This window comes from Salvelinus fontinalis, chromosome 4, assembly GCF_029448725.1.
Source record: "Salvelinus fontinalis isolate EN_2023a chromosome 4, ASM2944872v1, whole genome shotgun sequence".
Taxonomy (NCBI): Eukaryota; Metazoa; Chordata; class Actinopteri; order Salmoniformes; family Salmonidae; genus Salvelinus; species Salvelinus fontinalis.
In genome coordinates, this window is record NC_074668.1 from 39,874,041 (window position 1) to 39,893,452 (window position 19,412).

At 45.5% G+C, this 19,412-nt stretch overlaps 1 protein-coding gene across 7 annotated transcripts in view; it reads right to left on the bottom strand.

Moving 5' to 3' along the window:
- The window catches only part of LOC129853761 (zinc finger matrin-type protein 4-like), a 257,716-nt gene that overhangs the window by 191,254 nt on the left and 47,050 nt on the right, over positions 1-19,412 (bottom strand). The window lies entirely within an intron of this gene.

Here is a 19,412-nt window from a genome sequence, read left to right on the forward strand (position 1 = left end):
CATGTACATTCTGATACATTTTCTTATTATTGTTATGCCATTGAACGTCTCCCAGAGTGCCATATTGGGCATCTGGGAAGTGGATGGTGAGATTGTATTATGACAAAAATTATACTGCAGACGGCTGCTTCTTGTCTGACACTGGGGCTGCGTCCCAAAGGGCATATAGTGGACTAATTTTGACGAGACTGGTAAAAAAATGGTGCCATTTGGGACGCAGCCCATTTCAAACACTAGATCCAATTAATAATTACTTCAGCTTCCATTAAAGGTGCAAGAGGCCCTCATCACATCCCTAACTCATCTATCCCTCGGCTTGGAAAGCAGACAGACAGACAGAGCTGCTTTTGGGCTGGGGTAGGGATGGAGGGATAGAAGGAAGACAAAAGAGAGTTAGGACAAGAGGGAGCTGCCAGCTCTTAAAAATTCAAGAAAGAGTCAAAGATGGGGGTGAGGAGCACCAGTGAAGTGTTCAATGAAGGAATTCCTTTATAAACCTTTCATTTTATCTCGAAAAGAGAGGAATAGATTTACCATTCTTCTCTGACGAGGCGTGATGCCAATGGACGAGCACTCATGCAGTGCGAGCGACAGACAGAGACAGACAGACAGACAGACAGACAGACAGACAGACAGACAGACGGCTCCCAGGTTGTCCTCACAGAGACACAGGCAGCATCCCAAATTGCATCCTATTCCCTATGTAGTGCAATACGACCAGGGCCCAAGGCTCTAGTCCAAAGTTGTGCAATATATGGATTAGGGTGGCATTCGGGACTGAGTCACAGACCCATATTGTCAGCTCAGATGGGGGAGATTGAAAGAAATCTATTTGTCTTTTTTGCCTTTCTTATTTCTGCCTGGGCTGTGGCACCATGAGCCTATTGCACTGTGAAAAGGGCTCTAGCTGAGAAAGAAACTATCAGGTATTATATTAGTGGCAGGGGGAAGGTTATTGCGGCTCAAACAGACAACAATAAGGGAATGAAACAATCATGCAGGAGCTCTCACTCATCCAATCTCTCAGTAAGTGTGCTCTCAAAGCATTCCTTTGATAGTCTTTTTATTTATATTATGAGGGTGACACCAGCGGAATTGCTACAGAGGGGCGGCAGGTAGCCTAGTGGTTAGAGCGTTGGGCCAGTAACCGAATGGCTGCTGGATTGAATCCCTGAGCTGACAAGGTAAAAAATCTGTCATTCTGCCCCTGAACAAGGCAGTTAACCAACTGTTCCCCGGTAGCCCGTCATTGTAAATAAGAATTTGTTCTTAACTGACTTACATAGTTAAATAAAAAAATACACTCAACAGCTAAAAGCATCAGATGCACATTAAGAATGTTACAAATAATCCACTCATGTCAATTTTATTCAAAAGCCAATAGAATATAAATAGAACATTCAGATAACTTGCACCGTCCCACCTGCCACAGCAAACAAGTATGTACACATACTGTACATCTATAGTGTATTGCCAAGAAACTCCATAATGCTCAACAACTTCAAACATAGACTCTGACCTGTCCAATGAGCCAAATGTCTTAAAGAATTCCACAGTTACCAAAGCGCCCTCACAATCTTACCAAAGATGGCTTAGCATTAAGATATGCAGAAACTGCTTCTTCAATAGAAATCCCTGATCACGCTTGAAGGCGATGTCATTGAGACGTTAGCTAGCTAAGCTCATGCGAAGGAACACGTCATCAGGTCTAATGGTCGTGTCGCGTGAACTGCACATATGCAGGCCGTCAAAACAAAGGCACTTGTTTTTGACGAAAATTTAAAATTGCAAACACACACACACACACATTTCAGTAAAATAAAATATCATGCTTACAATTATTGTCAATCTCATAGCACATGATGATGGGGCTTGGTGTTGAAATCATAATCCAATGACTTAGTTAGTTCTCTTTCAAAGGAGAGATGTGGCAGAGCTTTCCAATACCAAAGTAGAGTGCATTCAACTGAATACATGCATTTTCTGTACAATATTTACTGCCATATTCACACATATAAAAAAAAAAAATGTGATAACATGGACCATCACACTATTGAATTTGATATTGTAGGGCCATGGGCATATCTGAAACAAACCTGTAAAAATGATATGATGAAGCTTTTGAATCTGGCCTTATAAATAACACAAAGATATGTCAAATCAGGTAATGCCAAATGTAAGTCTGCTTTCAAATGATTGAAATGCATTATGGATAATTCAGGAAAGCAGAAAGAAAATCATCAGGCAATAATTTTGTTTTTCATCTTTCTTAGAACAGAATACATGTTCCTGAGAGTTGTAGCTTAGCTTGGGATAAATCGAGTCTACACCTGTTGTTTTTCAAAGCATGTGACAAATACAATTTGATTTGATTTAAATTGAGAAGCTCAATTCATTTCCCCAGTCATTCTATGCAGAAGTCCCATATATGTTCCTGGGAGTCTTAGCTTTCATTTGTGGGGTCATAATAGCTAATAGTCTAAACCGTTCACACCCAAGAGACAAGTTCAAAGGAAGAAAACAAACTGTCAATGTTGTCTTTATTGATAACTCTGACACTTTTTGGAAAGAAAAAATATTATACAAAGAAGTTGGAATTCACCCAAACTATCTCGGGGGCTTATACATTGCAAGGCCATTTTAAGGCTGCTCTGAGAGACTGACTGGTATAGAACCTGCACTCTACCCAGGTTATCCCAACCACCATCACACATCAAACTGGGTGGGGTTATATCCTTCCTATTTGGCCCTGTCCGGGGGTATCTTCGGATGGAGCCACAGTGTCTCCTGACCGCTCCTGTCTCAGCCTCCAGTATTTATGCTGCAGTAGTTTGTGTCGGGGGGCTAGGGTCAGTTGGTTATACCTGGAGTACTTCTCCTGTCTTATCCAGTGTCCTGTGTGAATTTAAGTATGCTTTCTCTAATTCTCTCGTTCTCTCTTTCTTTCTCTCTCTGAGAACCTGAGCCCTAGGACCATACGTCAGGACTACCGGGCATGACGACTCCCCGCTGCCCCCAGTCCGCCTGGCCTTGCTGCTATTCCAGTTTCAACGGTTCTGCCTGCGGTTACGGAACCCCTACCTGTTCCAGACCTGCTGTTTTCAACTCTTAATGATCGGCTATGAAAAGCCAACAGATTTATTCCTGATTTTATTTGACCATGCTTGTCATTTATGAACATTTTGAAAATCTTGGCTCTCTCTAATTTTCTCCTTCTCTCTTTCTTTCTCTCGGAGGACCTGAGCCCTGGGACCATACGTCGGGACTGCCGGGCGTGGTGGCTCCTTGCTGTCCCCAGTCCGCCTGGCCTTGCTGCTGTTCTGCCTGCGGTTATGGAACCGCCACCTGTCCCAGACCTGTTGTTTTTCAACTCTTAATGATCGGCTATGAAAAGCCAACTGAATATTATTCATGATTATTATTTGACCATGCTTGTCACTTATGAACATTTTTGAACATCTTGGCATAGTTCTGTTATAATCTCCACCCGGCACAGCCAGAAGAGGACTGGCCACCCCTCATAGCCTGGTTCCTCTCTAGGTTTCTTCCTAGGTTTTGGCCTTTCTAGGGAGTTTTTCCTAGCCACCGTGCTTCTACACCTGCATTCTAGCTGTTTGGGGTTTTAGGCTGGGTCTCTGTACAGCACTTCGAGACATTAGCTGATGTACGAAGGGCTATATAAAATAAACTTGATTGATTGATTGATTGAAACTGTTTCTGATGTTAAATACTCTAGTCAAGTCAAGGAAATCTGTATTATCCCTGTCTTAATTTCAATAGTATTTAAACAGCCACAGAGTAGATGCAGCCGCAGGCCCATCAGGGCAAGCTTTGATAACTTCATTTATATTCCTATGAAATCTCCTGACTTACTTAATGTTCAAGTTTATAACGACCTGGTTAGGGTAAATATGGACACCCCTGCTGTTTTGAAGTCTCATAAAGGGCTGGGTTTGTTACATTTAAATGTGCAAAGTATTGACGTCAAAGATGGACTTCGATATCTGGATGCATGACACAAACACAGACATTTTTATTTTATCAGAGACTTGATTAAATGATTCGATCATGGATAAGGACATTGACATTGCTAATTACATTTTTATTTTTAGATGTAACGGGCAGAGAAAAGGGGGCGACGTACAGTACCAGTCAAAAGTTTGGACAAAACTACTTATTCAAGGGTTTTTCTTTATTTTTAATATGTTCTACATTGTAGAATAATTGTGAAGAGATCAAACTATGAAATAACACATATGGAGTCATGGATGTAGTAACCCAAAAAGTGTCATACAAATGAAAACACATTTTATATTTGAGATTCTTCAAAAGTAGCCACCCTTAGCAGCAGTGTATGTGCAAAGTTTTAGACTGATCCAATGAACCATTGCATTTCTGTTCAAACTGTTGTATCAAGACTGCCCGAATGTGCCTAATTTGTTTATTAATAACTTTTCATGTTCAAAATTGTGCACTCTCCTCAAACAATAGCATTGTATTCTTTCACTGTAATAGCTGTTGTAAATTGGACAGCGCAGTTAGATTAACAAAAATGTACGGTTTCTGCCAATAACAGATATGTCTATGTCCTGGGAAATGTTGTTATTACTTACAACCTCATGCTAATCGCATTAGCCTACATTAGCTCAACCGCCCCTTGGACAGGACACCGATCCCAAAGAAGTTTTAACTACCTTGCAGAAAGCCTTGTTTGAAACTGAGGTTGATACTAAATGCTGGTAAAACCAAGTAAATGTAATAATCATGTAATAATAATTGATGATTTGTGCATAAGTATGTTAGATGGTGCCCCCATTGATCGTGTCCCCGCCTATAAATATCTGGGCATCTGGATTGCCGAAAAGCTATCTTTTAAAAAGCATGTTGACGAGTTAATCAAGAAATTAAGAATAAAGTTGGCCTTCTTCTATAGGAATTGGGCTTGCCTTTCATTAAATAGTAGAAAACAGATAATTCAGTCTACATTCATTCCTGTTATAGATTATGGCAATGTTATATACATGAATGCAGATACCAGTGTTTTGAAGCCCTTGGACACAATTTATCATAGCACAATTCGTTGTATAACATCTGACAGTTTTGATACTCACCAGTGCATCCTTTATCATAAAGTTGGTTGGACCTCGCTAAAAACACGCAGGTCACTTCATTATTCATTATTTGTTTATAAAGCCTTACTCAATAAACTACCAATTTACTTAACATCATTGTTGAAATATAGAAACTCGGATTATGACACTAGTCACAGGGTTGGTTAATGCTGGAGACTCTACGGTTATCCACTATAAGGATCTGTATTTATTTTCTTAGTTAACCTTGTGTTCTGTTTCGTTGTGTTCTTGAACGTAGCCCTGTCTTTGATTTTTGTTAATTGATCTCACCTGTGTTAGTTACTCACCTGGTCTCATCAGCTCCTTATTTAGTTCAGTTCATTCTGTTTGTGCCTTTGTGAGGTATTGTTCATTTTGAGTCTACTAAGCTTTTTCTTAGCTCGTTTGTGAGAACCAGTTATAGCCTTCAGTCCTAGTTTTGATTCACCTGCCTGTTTGCCTACCTGTGTATGACCATTGCCTGCCTGTGACCACGATTCCTGCCTTCTGCGAAGGCAAAATAAACACCTGCCGCGCTCTGCGTGTGAATCTACACCTTTGTCACCCTGAGTAATCATTACATCCACAGTGTTGGGTAAATCTGCCTTTCCCTACCAGGCCCCTATCATGTGGAATAATCTCCAAGTAACATTTCATTTGGATGTGTTGTCTCTGGGTCAGTTTAGGAGAAAGGGATTTTTATATTGATAAATGTGTTTGTATTGTTTGATTATTTATGGTGTATATAATATTTGCTATTTATTACATTTTGTTTTTTAAATTGTGTATAATTTTATTTTCTGTATTGTTCCCAGGGCACATTTGCAAATTAGACCTTGGTCTCAATGTGTTTTTCCCTGATTAAATAAATAAAACACTTCAACATGCCACACTAGCTTTAGAAACCCCTGGGTGCAGAGTCAAACAGCCTGCCCGCCCATTCCGAGGTGTCCACGAGGTCCTAAAGCACACCAGAGCCATGTTTTTACAGCCTATAATTTCACAATTCTTCGAGAATCAGAAGGTTTGGGGCTGGAACAAAAACATTCAGGGCTGCAGCGCCAGAAGCCCACCATTAATGACACAGATAGGTGCCACTCTCCTATGTTGCATCCATCTGAATTTCTCTGCTCTGAGGCAATACACACACTGTGCTGCTGGCAATGTGAACGTCTACTAACTACAGCATTGGAACACAGCCTACATACAACCAACCCAATGGCAAGAGAGGACCTAAAGGCACTGAAAGAAATCAACACCCCTAGGGAACCTGAAAGACCTCAGTGTGTCAGTTGGTTTATTATGTCCGTATCCCAAATGGTACCCTACTTACTACTTAGTGCACCGCTATTACTGCACCACTAGTAGACCGTAAATACTACTACACCACTAGTAGTGCACTTTATAGGGAAAGGGTGCCATTTGGGATGCAAACTTTAACTGGGGATAGGAGCCTGTGGAAACTTAGAAGAAAGTAGTACAGTTGTGAAGGATGAGTGAGAAGCAACCAACCACCAGCGTAAGAGTGTAAAATCTGCTCATGGAGAATCATCTCCACTATGACCAATAGAGCTTGCCTTACTTTCCTCTCGATTGCAAGCATCATATGCTACTGATATAAATAAACTGGCAGTGCCACATCCTGCCACGCCCTCTAGTGCTCATCCTGTGCCCCCTTGACCTGCCGCCACTACCCCAGTTTCCTCTCCCTCTCCCTCTCCCTCTCCCTCTGTGTGTGTGTGTGTGATTGTGTGGGCGGAGACAGGTGTGCTGGAGTCAGAGCAGATCCCCACCAGCTGCAACCTGTTCCATAATCAAGATCTCTACAAATACTCAGTCCTGCCACTTCCACACTGCCAGATCGTAATCTCTGCTTAGTCAGTCCATGTTTCTATCCGTTTGTTCCTGTTGTCCTGTTGTGCCTGTTTTCCCTTGCCTGGCGATGTTTCCCTCTCCACTACAGTTCTGCCCACTCTGACTCTGGTACCTATCTCCAGTCCAACTTCTTGCCAGTCCTGCTACTCTGTCCTGGATTCCCCACTCTATGCTCCCTTGGATTCCCCTCCGGACCTGCTTACCCTGTCCCAACACCTCTCGCTCCAGCCTCAGCCTCCGCCCCTAGTTTCCGGCAACCTGCCCGAGCTTCCCCTGGCCTACACTCAACCCCCCCCCCCCCCCCCCCCCCCCGTGTTTCAATAAATATCTTGGTTACCTCATCCCAGTCTCCTCGTCTGAGTCTGCTCTTGGGTTCACCTGTTCCGCCCCGCGTGACAGGCAGTAGCAGGAAGGAAGTATCTGGTGCCTTTGCATTACCACCACATCAGTGAGCTGATCAGAGAATCTCTAAGACCTCTGTGCCCTGGGGGAGGAGGGGAGAGAGGGGGAGAGACCTTGGGATTTAATCTACTCCCTGCCCAATGGCCCCTCGGCAGATTCTCCAGCCATGCCACCCTCTGGCTCGGTCCTTATGTCTGCCCACTATAGGCAGGCTCTATCCCAAATGTTATATATGGCTATTAGTGCACCACTAGTAGACAGTATATACTACTACACCACTAGTAGTGTACTTTATAGGCAAAAGGGTGCCATTTGGGATGCAAACTTTAACTTGGGATAGGAGCCTGCGGAAACTTAGAAGAAAGTAGTACAGTTGTGAAGGATGAGTGAGAAGCAACCAACCACCAGCGTAAGAGAGTAAAATCTGCTCACGGAGAATCATCTCCACTACTGATGGCCTTGGAGATGATATCTCCATGGGGAGTCTAAAACGCCAAAGGCCATGCAGAGAGGTACTGTCACGTTCCTGACCTGTTTTCTGTTGTTTTTTATGTGTGTGATGGTCAGGGCGTGAGTTTTGGGTGGGCAGTCTATGTTTTCCGTTTCTATGTTGGTTTTGGGTTGCCTGGTATGGCTCTTGATTAGAGGCAGGTGTTTTGCGTTTTCCTCTAATTGAGAGTCATATTAAGGTAGGGTGTTCTCACTGTTTGTTTGTGGGTGATTGTCACTGTGTCTGTGTTTGTTGCACCACACGGTACTGTCTCGTCTCGTTCGTTCGGTCGTTCCTGTTTATGTGTTCCTCGTTTCATGTAAGTTCATAGTTTAGGTCTGTCTAGTTCGTTTTGTTGTTTTGTAAAATTATTCAAGTGTTCTTCGTGTGTTTAGTTTCGTCTTGTTAAATAAAGTTCATTATGTATTCACAACCCGCTGCGCATTTGGTCAACTCACTCACCGAAAGAGAGCCGTTACAGAATCACCCACCAAACCCAGATCAAGCAGCGGGTTAACGGACAGCAACGACAGCAGCAGCGCAAGAAGGAGGAATGGACTTGGGAGGATGTTTTGGACGGGAAAGGTTGCTACACATGGGAGGAGATCCTGGCTGGAAGGGATCGCCTCCCATGGGAACAGCTGGAGGCACTGAGGAGAGCAGAGGCAACCGGAGAAGGGAACCGGAGTTATGAGGGGACGCGTCTAGCACGGAAGCCCGAAAAGCCTGTGAGTACCACCCAAAAATTTCTTGGGGGGGGGCTAAGAGGTAGTGGGCCGAGGGCAGGTAGGAGACCTGCGCCCACTTCCCAGGCTAACCGTGGAGAGCGGGAGTACGGGCAGACACCATGTTACGCAGTAGAGCGCATGGTGTCTCCTGTACGGGTGCATAGCCCAGTGCGGGTTATTCCACCTCCCCGCACTGGTAGGGCTAGATTGGGCATTGAGCCAAATGTCATGAGGCCGGCCCTACATATCTGGCCACCAGTACGTCTCCTTGGGCCGGCTTACATGGCACCAGCCTTACGCATGGTGTCCCCGGTTCGCCAACACAGCCCAGTGCGGGTTATTCCACCTCCCCGCACTGGACGGGCTACGGGGAGCATGCAACCAGGTAAGGTTGGGCAGGCTCAGTGCTCAAGGGAGCCAGTACGCCTACACGGTCCGGTATTTCCGGCGCTACCTCCTCGCCCCAGCCCAGTACCACCAGTGCCTACACCACGCACCAGGCTTCCAGTGCGTTTTAAGAGCCCTGTTCCTCCTCCACGCACTCTCCCTATGGTGCGTGTCTCCAGCCCAGTGCCTCCAGTTCCGGCACCACGCACTAAGCCATCTGTGCGTCTCCAGAGCCCTGTACGCACTGTTCCTTCTCCCCGCACTCGCCCTGAGGTGCGTGCCCTCAGCCCGGTACCTCCAGTTCCGGTACCACGCACCAGGCCTATAGTGCGCTTCGAGAGGTCAGTGTTCCCTGTCCCTGCTCCCCGCACTAGCCTTGAAGTGCGTGCCGTCATCCCGGTACCTCCAGTTCCGGCACCACGCACCAGGCCTACTGTGCGCCTCAGCAGGGTAGAGTCGGCCGTCTGCCCAACGCCTTCTGCACTGCCTGTCTGCCCAGCTCCGTCTGAGCCATCTGTCTGCCCAGCGCCGTCTGAGCCATCTGTCTGCCCAGCGCCGTCTGAGCCATCTGTCTGCCCAGCGCCTTCTGAGCCATCTGTCTGCCCAGCGCCTTCTGAGCCATCTGTCTGCCCAGCGCCTTCTGAGCCATCCGTCTGCCACGAGCCATTAGAGCCGCCCGTCTGTCCCGAGCCATTAGAGCCGTCCGTCAGTCAGGAGCCGCTAGAGCCGTCCGTCAGTCAGGAGCCGCCAGAGCCGCCAGCCAGTCAGGAGCCGCCAGAGCCGCCGGCCAGTCAGGAGCTGCCAGCGACGCCAGCCAGTCAGGAGCTGCCAGAGACGCCAGCCAGTCAGGAGCTGCCAGAGACGCCAGCCAGTCAGGAGCTGCCAGAGACGCCAGCCAGTCAGGAGCTGCCAGAGCTGCCCTCCGGTCATGAGCTGCCCTCCAGTCATGAGCTGCCCTACAGTCATGAGCTGCCCTACAGTCATGAGCTGCCCTACAGTCATGAGCTGCCCTACAGTCATGAGCTGCCCTACAGTCATGAGCTGCCACTCAGCCCGGACCTGCCAGAGTCCCTCAGCCCGGACCTGCCAGAGTCCCTCAGCCCGGACCTGCCAGAGTCCCTCAGCCCGGACCTGCCAGAGTCCCTCAGCCCGGACCTGCCAGAGTCCCTCAGCCAGGACCTGCCCCTTATCCCGGTGCTGCCCCTTATCCCGGTGCTGCCCCTTATCCCGGTGCTGCCCCTTATCCCGGTGCTGCCCCTTATCCCGGTGCTGCCCCTTATCCCGGTGCTGCCCCTTATCCCGGTGCTGCCCCTTATCCCGGTGCTGCCCCTTCATTTAGGTGGTTTTAGTTGGAGGGTGGTCATTGGGAGGGGGATACAGAAGCGGGGAGTGACTATGGTGGTGTGGGGACAGCGTCCGGAGCCTGAGCCACCACCGTGGTCAGATGCCCACCCAGACCCTCCCCTGGACTTTGTGCTGGTGCGCCCGGCGTTCGCACCTTGAGGGGGGGGTTCTGTCACGTTCCTGACCTGTTTTCTGTTGTTTTTTATGTGTGTGATGGTCAGGGCGTGAGTTTTGGGTGGGCAGTCTATGTTTTCCGTTTCTATGTTGGTTTTGGGTTGCCTGGTATGGCTCTTGATTAGAGGCAGGTGTTTTGCGTTTTCCTCTAATTGAGAGTCATATTAAGGTAGGGTGTTCTCACTGTTTGTTTGTGGGTGATTGTCACTGTGTCTGTGTTTGTTGCACCACACGGTACTGTCTCGTCTCGTTCGTTCGGTCGTTCCTGTTTATGTGTTCCTCGTTTCATGTAAGTTCATAGTTTAGGTCTGTCTAGTTCGTTTTGTTGTTTTGTAAAATTATTCAAGTGTTCTTCGTGTGTTTAGTTTCGTCTTGTTAAATAAAGTTCATTATGTATTCACAACCCGCTGCGCCTTGGTCAACTCACTCACCGAAAGAGAGCCGTTACAGGTACTGTATCTCCTTGGCAGTTCTGTATTGTATATAGGATAGTAGTATATACTGTATGACCAATAGGATAGTAGTATACACTGTATGACTAATAGAGCTTGCCTTACTTTCCTCTCGATTGCGAGCGGCCTCTGCTACTGATATAAATAAACTGGCAGTAGCAGGAAGGAAGTCTCTGGTGCCCTTGTTTTTACAAAGCTGGCACTAAATGCACGGTTGACAAAATCAGGGCGGAGGAAAAATCCATATTGCATTACCACCACATCAGTGAGCTGATCAGAGAAGCTCTATGATCTCTGTGCCCTGGGGGAGGAGGGGAGAGAGGGGGAGAGACCTCTGGATTTAATCTACTCCCTGCTCAATGGCCCCTCGGCAGATTCTCCAGCCGTGCCACCCTCTGGTCCGGTCCTTATGTCTGCCCACTATAGACAGGCTCTATCCCAAATGGTATATAGTGCACTACTTGGGCTCTGGTCAAGAGTTGGTTGTCCACTATATAGGGAATAGGCTGAGAGTTAGGATGCAGACACAAAGACCAGGGGGCAAGACTTCTCAAGAAAAGAGGAGGAAAATAAAACAGTATCATGATGCTAAAGGATAGTTGTGTTTCTGTTGATGTCCGTCGTGTCTGAAGTGTTTAGAGTAGAGGTAAACTATACATTTCCTTTGCTTTCTATTTATCTATTGTAGAAATGTGTTAAAACCAATTGAGAAAATGTAAATCAAACAAAATTAATTTTCAAACTGTTTGCGCAGGTTGACGTTTATTGGGATAAGTCTTGTCCTGGATGAAGAACTGAGGGATTTCCGCTAGACTGGCCAGCTGCAAAGTCAAAATTGGCTATATTGTAATATGACTTTGTGGCTGTGCCAGCAAGTGACCTCTCTGCAAAGCTGCCTCCAGAACAAGATTCATAAGAAAAACACTGACCTGCACTGTTTGCATGACTGACCATTGCATTCCTATATTGTGCTACAAGTCAATACTGCTTGATCACTCACTGTCAGAATGTGACCGGTTAGCAACATCTGCAGTCATCATAATGAACTGCTTGCTAATATGACTGTTAGTGTTACGTAACGTCATGTCGTGGCAGACTGGTCGGCCTATCTCTTGGGAACTAATTGGAGCCATTTAAATGAGCCAACCCTTAAGTATGTTCTGATTTGGACTGGACAAGTTGGCCTGCTGGGTAATGGAGCAGGCTAGCAGCCCTTGAGGAGGCCTCATTACGTAAAGAAGTCAGTCAGACAAACCAGGCCTGACACAGATTAGGTCAGGTAAACTCCAGAGAGAGACACTCTAGGATGGGGAAGGGGGAAGGGTCTGAGTGGCTGTCTCATCGCAAGATCCCCTTACTGTCTGAGTGCGTGCGTGCGTGCGTGCGTGCGTGCGTGCGTGCGTGCGTGCGTGTCAGCAGGCAGGGCTAACATTGGGCTCTTGGTGTTCTTCAAATCAAATCAAATCACATTTTATTTGTCATATACACATGTTTAGCAAATCTTATTGCTGGTGAAGCGAACAATTAATCTAACAATTCACAACAATACACACAATTCACACAATACACACAACCTAAAAGTAAAATAATGTAATTAAGGAATATATAAATATTAGGATGAGGAATGACGGAGTGGCAAAGACTAAAATACAATAGAATTGAATTCAGTGTATACACAGGAGGTGAGTAAGCAAACATATGTAAACATCATAGAGTGACTAGTGTTCCACTATTAAAGTGGCCAGTGATTTCAAGTCTATGAATAATGGGCAGAAGCCTCTAAGGTGCAGGGTTACGTAACCTGGTGGGAGTTGCCTAGTGATGGCTATTTAACAGTCTGATGGCCTTAAAATAGAAGCTGTTTTTCAGTCTCTTGGTCCCAGCTTTGTTGCACCTGTACTGACCTCGCCTTCTGGATGATAGCGGGGTGAACAGGCAGTGGCTCGGGTGGTTATTGTCTATGAGGATCTTTTTTGGCCTTCCTGTGACATCGGGTGCTGTAGGTGTCCTGGAGGGCAGGTAGTTTGTCCCCGGTGATGCATTGGGCAGACCGCACAATCCTCTGGAGAGCCCTGCGGTTGCGGGCGTTGCAGTTGCCGTACCAGGCGGTGATACAGCCGGCAGGATGCTCTCAATTGTGCATCTGTAAAAGTTTGTGAGGGTTTTAGGTGCCAAGACAAATTTCTTCAGCCTCCACCACACTATCTGTGCGTGTGGCCCATTTCAGATCGTCAGTGATGTGTATGCCGAGGAACTTGAAGCTTTCCACCTGCTCCACTGCGCTTGTAACGGTTCTCTTCGTCCTCCTCTAACAAGGAGTAAGAAATGTCGGACCAATGCGCAGCGTGGTATGTGTCCATAATATATTTTAATGAAATATCACTGGACACAGAAAAACAAAAGGAACAAGAGAATAAATGAAAACCGAACACAGTCCCGTATGGAACAAACACTGATACGGAAAATAACCACCCACGAAACCCAGGTGAAAAAAGGCTACCTAAGTATGATTCTCAATCAGAGACAACTAACGACACCTGCCTCTGATTGAGAATCATACCAGGCCAAACGAAAAAAAACAACATAGAAAAACGAACATAGATAACCCACCCAACTCACGCCCTGACCATACTAAAACAAAGAAATAACAAAATAACTAAGGTCAGAACGTGACAGCGCTCCCATCGTTGTGGATAGAGGTGTGCTCCCTCTGCTGTTTCCTCAAATCCACAATCAGCTCCTTTGTTTTCTCGACATTGAGTGAGAGGATATTTTCCTGGCACCACACTCCCAACGCCCTCCTCTCGTTAGGCTGTCTCGTAATTGTTGGTAATCAGGCCTACTACTGTTGTGTCGTCTGCAAACTTGGTGATTGAGTTGGAGGCGTGCATGGCCACGCAGTCATCGGTGAAAAGGGAGTACAGGACGGGGCTGAGCACTCACCCTTGTGGGACCCCTGTGTTGAGGATCAGCGAAGAGGAGGTGTTGTTTCCTAACTTCACCACCTGGGGGCGGCCCGTCAGGAAGTCCAGGACCCAGTTGCACAGGATGTCATTCAGACCCAGGGCCCCGAGCTTAATGATGAGCTTGGAGGGTACTATGGTGTTGAATGCTGAGCTATAGTCAATGAACAGCATAGCAGTCTTACATACAGTTGATGTCGGAAGTTTACATACACTTAGGTTGGCGTCATTAAAACTAGTTTTTCAACCATTCCACACATTTCTTGTTAACAAACTGTAGTTTTGGCAAGTTGGTTAAGACATCTACTCTGTGCATGACTCAAGTAATTTTTCCAACAATTGTTTACAGACAGATTATTTCACTTATAATTCACCGTATCACAATTCCAGTGGGTCAGAAGTTTACCTACACTAAGTTGACTGTGCCTTTAACAAGCTTGGAAAATTTCAGAAAATTTTGTCATGGCTTTAGAGGCTTCTGATAGGCTAATTGACATAATTTGAGTCAATTGCATTCAAACTCAGTCCCTCTTTGCTTGACATCATGGGAAAATCAATGAAAAACTCAGAAAGTTTTTTTTTCTGAAGATCTCAGAAAAAAAATTGTAGACCTCCACAAGTCTGGTTCATCCTTGGGAGCAATTTCCAAATGCCTGAAGATACCACATTCATCTGTACAAACCACATTCATCACCCAACTTATTGTGGGAAGCTTGTGGAAGGCTACCCGAAACATTTGACCCAAGTTAAACAATTTAAAGGCAATGCTACCAAATACTAATTGAGTGTATGATGTGATGAACGAAATACAAGCTGAAATATGTCATTCTCTCTACTATTATTCTGACATTTCACATTCTTAAAATAAAGTGGTGATCCTAACTGACCTAAGACAGGGAATTTTTACTCGGATGATATTTCAGGAATTCTGAAAAACTGAGTTTAAACGTATTTGGCTAAGGTGTATGTAAACTTCCAACTTCAACTGTAGGTATTCCTCTTGTCCAGATGGGATAGGGCAGTGTGCAGTGCGATTGTCTGTGGATCTATTGGGGCAGTAAGCAAATTGAAGTGGGTCTAGAGTTGCAGGTAAGGTAGAGGTGATATGATCCTTAACTAGCCTCTCAAATCACGTCATGATGACAGAAGTGAGTGCTACCGGGCGATAGTCTATTAGTTCAGTTACATTTGCTTTCTTGGGTACAGGAACAATGCTGGATATCTTGAAGCAAGTGGGGACAGTAGACTGGGATAGGGAGAGATTGAATATGTCTGTAAACACTCCAGCCAGCTGGTCTGCACATGCTCTGAGGTTTTGGCTAGGGATGCTGTCTGGGCCAGCAGCCTTGCTAGGGTTAACTTGCTTAAATGTCTTACTCACGTTGAAGGAGAAGGAGAGCCCACAGTCCTTGGTAGAGGTGGCACTGTGTTATCCTGAAAGCGGGTGAAGATGGTGTTCAGCTTGTCCGGAAGCAAGACGTCAGTGCCTGCGACGTTGCTGGTTTTCCCTTTGTAATCCGTGATTGTCTGTAGACCCTGCCACATACGTCTCAAGGTCTGAGCCATTTATTTGCTACTCCACTTTGTCTCTGCACTGACATTTTGCTTGTTTGATAACTACACTGTTTGTATTTGGCCATATTCCCAGTTCGCGCTTTCAATTTTGCGCGAATGCTGCCATCTATCCACGGTTTCTGGTAGGGTAGGTTATAATAGTCACAGTGTGTACATCTCCTATACACTTCCTGAAAAACTCAGTCACTGTATCCGTGTATTCGTCGATGTTATTATCGGAGGCTACCCGGAACATATCCCAATCCACATGATCAAAACAATCTTGAAGCGTGGATTCCGATTGGTCAGACCAGCGTTGAATAGTCCTTAGCACGGGTACTTCCTGTTTGAGCTTCTGCCTATAGGAAGGGAGGAGCAAAATGGAGTGATTATCAGATTTGCCGAAGGGAGTGGGGGAGGGCCTTGTAGAGATCCCGGAAGCTGGAGTAGTAGTGGTCGAGTGTTTTAGCAGTGCGAGTACTACAGTCAATGTGTTCATAGAACTTCGGTAGCGTTTTCCTTAAATTTTCTTTGTTAAAATTCCCAGCTACAATAAATGGCATTTGATTGTAAGGTATTCTAGGTTGGGTGAACAAAAGGACTTGCGTTTCTGTATGTTTTCACAATCACACCATGGGTAGTTAATCATGAAACATACACCCCCGCCTTTCTTCTTCCCGGGGAGATCTTTATTCCTGTCTGCATGATATACGGAGAACCCCTCTGGCTGTATGGACAAAGACAATATATCCCGAGAGAGCCATGTTTCCATGAAACAGAGTATGTTACAATCCCTGATGTCTCTCTGCAAGGAGATTCTCACGCTGAGTTTGTCTACTTTATTATCCAGAGACTGAACATTAGCGATTAATATACTCGGAAGTGGTGGATGGTGTGCGCGCCTCCTGAGTCGGACTAGAAGTCCACTTCGAATACCTCTTCTCCACCGGCGGCGTCTTGGAGCAGCCTCTTGGATAAGTTCAACTGCCCTGGGGTTGCGAACAAAGGATCTAATTCGGGAAAGTTGCTGGTGAGTTTCCACCGTTCTAATATCCAAAAGCTATTTCCGGCTGTATGTAATAACACAAAACACGTTCTGGGCTAATAATGTAAGAAATAACACACAGAAAAACGAAATACTGCAGAGTTGCTTAGTTGCAAGAAGCAGAGCTGCCATGTCTGTCTGCGTCATCTTTGGTGTTTAATGCAACTGTATAATGCAACTGTGTCTGGTTTACAGTGACCGAACGACTAACATCCTTGACTGTATTTAGCATGTAGTTCAATCTGTACCCTATTGATTACCATTAACTGGGTGTTTCAGGACATATCATAGATCACTGCATGGAAACACATCACCATTCACGTTGCAAATTGTGTTTAAGTGCAGAGAAAAATACAGACTTCCTCAACTCTACCTTCTTACTGTTCCTACCAAGAAGGACACCTTTTTGGAATGTTAACGACCTCCTACCAACATTCCTACCACCATGTCATTTCTACATCTATGCTATCCCGTCCTCCCCGTTCAGTTTTGTCTCGTGGTGAATAATATCTGCACTTAGAACCCAATCAGCTACAAGAGACTGTGGTGAAGTGCTGCTCACTTCATGTGTTTTCTACACATAGCTGTGGGCAATGGATTATTCAGACACCATATAAGCCCAGCTGTTTCCTGAATGGATGAATGCAGAGCTTATCAGGGCTGTGTTCCAAATGGCACCCTACTCCCTACGTTGTGCACTACTTTTGTGCAGGGCCCACAGGGCTCTGGTCTAAAATACTGCACTATATAGGGAATGGGGTGCCATTTGGGACAAAGAGAGCAGAAAAAGCACGCCGTCAGTGCACTCCGTCAGTGAATGCCGTCAGGCTGCGTACAGTTAAATGGGAAACAGTGGAGGACTAATTGATGTGACTGTATATGTGAGCACCCATGCTGGGATCCATTTGGAGGAGCTGAGAAGTTGCTATACCCACCAGCACAACCTGCAGTGTTCCCCTATTAGTGTTCTGAATGTTCTTTTTGTCAACCTAACACCTCTCTCTCTCCAGTTCACATCCAATTTTCTGTCTGTGTCAGTTTGTGTTCATCATATTTACTATCTAACATTCAAATTCTATCTTTTCTTGCTTGGCTTTACATTCATAACAGTAACCACAGAACTTCCCTGAAGCACATGTTGAATTAGAGCCAATTCTTTTTTTGGAAAAATATATTGACATGGTTGTTTTCTTCTGTCCAATTCATCAAAATGTTCTCTTGATTTGGACCCCAGATACCTATCCTATCTGTTGATTTGAAGTCCTCCTCACATAATCGGTCTTTTACAGTTCAAACATATCCAGACTCTGACAGCATGGCGACTGCTGTGTGGTCTTTCATATGAAATCCAGAACAATTTGGCAGGAGGGAGGGCTCCCTTTAGATCAGTCGACAATGAGGGAGGCAGCACTCCCCTAGACACTTGACAGAATGCTGTCACGAAACTAGGCCAGACAGACAAGAATATCAAATATTCAACTCCCATCAAAAAACACACGGAACAAACGCGGTGGATAGTACCTGCCATGACCAAAACCCACAGACATAAAAGGCCATGGCTTCTATCCAACAAAACATTCCACATTAGAAATAAGCTAAACCTTCCCCTTGGCTGTCATGTCAACTATTCTGCTGAATCAAATGGAACACGGACCGTGTTCTCAAACTAGGGGTCGCGACTCGTTGTGGGGTCGCCTGATATGAAAATGGGGTTACGGGGGAATTTCCAAAATCCTGAAGAAAAAAGAAATATCAAAATCATTGTATGTGGTTAACCTTAAAAATCAAAATCAAAATGATTCAAATCAAAAGACAGAATTCAACCAGAGAGCACCCTTAGATCATGGGAAAAGGCCGCACTTGAATCATTCCCAAGGTGAAGGGCTATGAAACCACACACTATTGCAGAAACTTTGATATTACCGTCTGCAATTGATATTGTGAAAACAATGTGTGGGGAGGCAGAGGCACAGAAACTCACATCAATACCTTTGTCAGATAACAGTGTGAAACTAAGAATTGATGCTATAGCTAGCAATCAAGAGGAAACTGACTGAACGACAAAAAAACTCCCCACATTATGCTCTCCAAATGGACGTTAGCTGTGAGGGCCGAGATGCCCATGCATTGACTTTCACTCGCTATATGTCGGGGGATGCTATTCACGAGGACATATTAATCTGTCTCACAATTCCCGGGCAGGAAACGGCACAGGGGATGTTCAGTGTGCTGCGTGGCTATATTGACGAAAAACACATTCCATATGGGATCGAATGGTGGGCTTTTGCACAGATGGTGCTCCATCTATGGCGGGACGGTGGGCAGGTCTCTGGACTCTAGTTATGAATGTGTCTCCCTCTGCCATATGGACACATTGTATGATACACCGAGAGCAACTGGCGGCAAAAGAGCTGAGCACAGAACTAGGAGATATACTGCAACAGGTAACTTCAATTGTAAACTACATCCAACCACATCAACTGTACGCATGCCCGTTAGCAAAAGTATCTGGAAAAATGGGATCAGAGCATGAAAATGTTCTATTTCACACCGAGGCTTGGTGGTTATTGAGGGGGAGTGTTGGAAAGATTTGCATTGAGAGAGGAACTGTTGTCATTCCCATGTATATAAAAATATATATATATTTTGTTGACACGAGAGATGACTGCTGACCTCTAACTCTTGAAAGAGCACTTTGGGACCTACTTCCCAATCCGTTTGACTGTGATCCTGGCTCAGTTGACATGCCGGTAAGTGAAATCGAACAGCTGATTGAGCTGTCATGTGACCGAATGCATTTAAAGGTCACTATGGAGAAGTTTTGGTTCCTGACTCAAAGGGAATACCCTGCCGTCTCCCTCTGCGCATTAATGCTGCATTCAAAACA